Source organism: Saccopteryx bilineata, chromosome 6 (genome assembly GCF_036850765.1).
Source record: "Saccopteryx bilineata isolate mSacBil1 chromosome 6, mSacBil1_pri_phased_curated, whole genome shotgun sequence".
Classification (NCBI taxonomy): Eukaryota; Metazoa; Chordata; class Mammalia; order Chiroptera; family Emballonuridae; genus Saccopteryx; species Saccopteryx bilineata.
In genome coordinates this window covers 64405722-64410330 of record NC_089495.1, presented here as the reverse complement: position 1 = coordinate 64410330, position 4609 = coordinate 64405722, and the positions used below count along the sequence as shown (strand labels likewise).

Here is a 4609-nt window from a genome sequence, read left to right as displayed (position 1 = left end):
GCCTACCAGAGGCACTCCAAATATATACTAAAATTAACCCCTGTTCAGTTGAGTGTCCAGAGTTCTTAACACTCATTTCATCTCCCAATCAGCCCCCAATATACATAAAAAGCTTAAAAAGGCAGAGAAGGGCCCTCAAACCCTTCAACGAGATCTCCTGAGCATAGCTTTTAAGGTTCATATTATAAACTCTATAGTAACCGAGAGGAACAGGAGAAGGCATGCAGAGCCCAAAGAGATCAGGCAAAATACCAGCTGCTTGCAGCTTCCCTTAAAAGCTCCATGAAAACAAAGTTTTGTGTGGTTAGTTTACAGGTAGTACTGATTTGTTTTCATGTCTGTTAATATGTGACAGTATATATGGCAGAAGGGGAAAATACACATTTTTTCACCAGGATATATAAAAATCTATCAGAGCTTAGATAGCAAAGACATATTCGGCATGAGAAGAAGCACACCTCCCGACCATGATTTCATTACCTCAAAGCAATATAGTGGGCAATGAAAACAATAAGCCACAAAAATAAATAAATTGAAGACTCAAGGACTAACATTATCAGGTTTGTTTTTGAGCATCAGAGATAAGGGAAACTGGATGACTTGTCTTAATCCATAGGTTAGTTTAATTTAGGAATATTTAAATAGCATTATATATCATTGGGTTATAGGGACTTTTAATAATGGATTTTTATTCTACTAGTTGTTATAATAGTAAACAAGCAAAAATAAAGGTGTTCAGTTCAACCATCTAATCATCAGATTGCATTTTGTCTTACTAATATAAACGCTTGCCCTGCCTAAACGGTATGCTAATTTGGGAAAATGTATGCATATGTAAACATAATCTTATTTAAAATGAGCAAAACACTTAAAGTACATATATATGGGTTTTTAACATGGCAAGTTTCATTCATACAAAAATTATTTTGGACCCCGGGCCTTGGCCTTCCCCGTACAGCTTTTTCTTCCTGCGGTTCTGGTTCTGGGGCCGCTCTCTCATCAGCCAGCTGCGAATCCCCACGCACCGTCCGGGGTTGCCCCCTGCATCCCTGTCCGCCATGTTGTGGCTCTGCCTCTGGCCCCAGGCGCACCCGGGCAGCACAACCCACACCACCTGCCCTCCTGCAGCCTCATGTTGCTAGTGCTTCTGCTCGGAGGCTGCCTGGGGGTCTCCCGGCGGTGGGGGCGGGGGGTGGGGTGGCTCTCGAAGGTCCCGTGTGGTGCTGCTGCTCACCGACGACCAGGACGAAGTGCTCGGCGGCATGACACCACTAAAGAAAACCAAGGCTCTCATCGGAGAGATGGGGATCACTTTTTCCAGCGCTTATGTGCTAAATGCTCTTTGTTGCCCTAGCGGGGCCAGCATCCTGACAGGGAAGTATTCACATAATCATCACGTTGTTAACAACACGTTGGAGGGAAACTGCAGTAGTAAATCTTGGGAGAAGATCCAAGAACCAAATACTTTCCCAACAATTCTCAGATCAATGTGTGGTTATCAAACCTTTTTTGCAGGGAAGTACTTAAATGAGTATGGAGCCCCAGACGCAGGTGGATTAGAACACGTCCCTCTGGGATGGAGTTATTGGTATGCCTTGGCAAAGAATTCTAAATACTGTAACTATACCCTCTCTCTCAATGGGAAGGCCCGGAAGCATGGTGAAAACTACAGTGTGGAGTACCTGACAGATGTTTTGGCTAATGTCTCCTTGGACTTCCTGGAATACAAGTCCAACTTTGAACCATTCTTCATGATGATCTCCACTCCAGCGCCTCACTCACCGTGGATAGTCACACCTCAGTACCAGAAGACCTACCAGAATGTCTTTGCTCCAAGGAACAAGAACTTCAACATCCATGGAATGAACAAACACTGGTTGATTAGGCAAGCCAAGACCCCAATGACGAATTCTTCAATACAGTTTTTAGATAATGCATTTAGGAAAAGGTGGCAAGCTCTACTCTCAGTTGATGACCTTGTGGAGAAACTGGTTAAAAGATTGGAATTCAATGGGGAGCTCAACAACACTTACATCTTTTATATCTCTGACAATGGCTATCACACAGGACAGTTTTCTTTGCCGATAGACAAAAGGCAGCTGTATTAATTTAATATCAAAGTTCTACTGTTGGTTTGAGGGCCTGGGATCAAACCAAATCAGACAAACAAGGTGCTCGTTGCCAACATTGACTTGGGTCCTACTATTTTGGACATCGCTGGCTACAACATGAATAAGACACAGATGGATGGAATGTCTTTGCTGCCCATTTTGAGAGGTGCCAGTAATGTGACTTGGCAATCAGATGTCTTGGTGGAATATCAAGGAGATGGTCATAATGTCACCCACCCAACATGTCCTTCCCTGAGTCCTGGGGTATCACAATGTTTCCCAGTCTATGTGTGTGAAGATGCTTATAACAACATGTATGCCTGTGTGAGGACCATGTCGGCGCTGTGGGATTTACAGTACTGCGAGTTTGATGACCAGGAGGTATTTGTAGAAGTCTATAACCTGACTGCAGATCCACACCAAATCAGTAACATTGCTAAAAGTATAGACCCAGAGCTTTTAGGAAAGATGAACTATTGGCTAATGATGTTTCAGTCCTGTTCTGGGCCAACCTGTCGCACTCCGGGGGTGTTTGAGCCAGGATACAGGTTTGACCCTCGTCTCATGTTCAACAATTATGGTGGTGGCAGGACTCGAAGGTTTTCCAAACATCTGTAGCGACCTCTGCAGCTAGGTCTCGCACACCTCTTTCTGATGAAGTGATTGTAGTAGGTGTCTGTAGCTCGTCTTCAAGACCACCCTTGGAAGAGTTTCTGGACTGGCTTTGTTTTAAGTCCTGTTTTAAAAAGCAACCCACTCAGCTGACCTCCTTGTGCAATGCGCTAAACTGTGAACTCTACCCGTGTGTCGGGAGTGGCTGGCCCTGGTCCCTCCCTTCAGCAATCAGGACCATTCCTGAGCTCTGTTCTTACCAGGCCCAGTCTATCCTGGAGCTACAGTTCTGGATGACTCCCCATGTGGTCAAAGTCTCAATGGGTATCTGTTGGGCAGATAAAATGTATTATGCTCACTTTGTTAAAGTGGCGCTGCCCACGTGGAGGCCGTTGCCCAGGTGATATTAATGTGTGTCTCTGTGGGCAGGCAGAATCCCTGTAGCCTGGGGCTTGGTTTTGGGATTAAGCCTTTCCCACCCTTTTTGATGTGGGGTGGTACAATCCAATCATGCCTCAGAGAAGTGACTTTGTATTAGAGACATCCCTATTTTGTATATTGGATTAAGGGTTTGGATTTCTACACTATAAAATGGGGACGGAGCGGGAGCTTGTGCTCTTGGTTCCTGGGATGATTAGCATGAGAGAGCAGAGGGAGCAGAGCAGAGAGCAGAAAGAGGCCATGTGGCCAGGAGAAGCAGCCAAGATGGCGGAGTGCTGAGTGAGATGCCAGTTTGTACAGAGTTTGTATCTGGGATAAGGAAGGAGATGGGGAACTGAGGAGAATAAGGCTGGTGAGCTAGAAACCTTTGATTCTAGGAAACTCGGATAAGTCAGTGGCTTTGTGAGCACTGAATGTGAGTGGGTTTTGGAGCCCAGTGTATGTTTTTACTTGCTCGCCGGGTGCAAGCTAGGATTAAAGACTATGGCGCACCAGTTTGTGGCTCCGTTGTTTCTTTACCGACTGTCCGAATCCAATGAGAACCTGCATGAGCCGGGAGGCTGTGATGGTGGCCCTGGCCTTGGCCACTGGCTTTACAGTATCACTGTGCAGATTAATGACTGGGCTGTGGGTGGGGGTGGAGGAATGTTTTCGGTATACAGCTCGACCTAAAATCAAAGGACCTACATAACATTTCAGATTGAACACTTCACTATCAAAATATACTAACATCACATGACTGGAGAATAATTGTCAGAGCTAAATCATCTGGTTAAGAACAAGTACCATTGTTTTTATGCAGAAATATGTTATTTGTAATGTCCATCACAATGTGATAAGTTTCCAAATTCAAAACATGTAAACCAAGCTCTGTTCTTTTTTTGGTGTGGGGAGGGGGAATTCTGGGCTGGTACTAACTACCGTGAAATAGAACAGTAAGCTTTTGGTGAAGGCTAATTCCAGGTAGTTCTAAAAGGTGATAGCCATCTCTTTCCGGTGGCTGCTAACCACATGGAGGACCAGTTAATACCAGGGTATCCAGGGAATGTCTCCTCTCAATACTTTTCCCTCTGAGCTCTGAAGAATCAAGCAGCTCCAGTATCTCAGAGAAAAAGAACTTCTGAGTGTTGGTGTAAGTTGTGTTTTCTGATGGCTTTCTGTGGGTGGGGCTGGGGTTGACAGGGTAAAGGGCTCTGGTTGGGATGCAGTAAGTGCCCCTCCAGCAGGCAGTTTGGCTTTCAGCCCCACGTGTGAAGTTGTCTTGCCTCTCTCTGCCTTTGGTTGACATTCTGTTCATTTAAGACATAAAAATTTATTACAGTTGATGTAAGGTATCAGCTACATTATCACCCTGCCTTCCCTTTCAGAGTAGTTCTTCCTGACTTTTTGGAGTTTTATGTAACTTGGGCCCCATTCACTGTTCTCATCAAAGCCATGTCTTGTGG

General features: G+C 45.0%; 1 pseudogene; it reads left to right on the top strand.

Annotated features, from left to right (window-relative positions):
- The first annotated feature begins 1132 nt into the window (after positions 1-1132).
- On the top strand, positions 1133-3044 carry LOC136308063 (N-acetylglucosamine-6-sulfatase pseudogene; annotated as a pseudogene).
- Positions 3045-4609: the final 1565 nt, after the last annotated feature.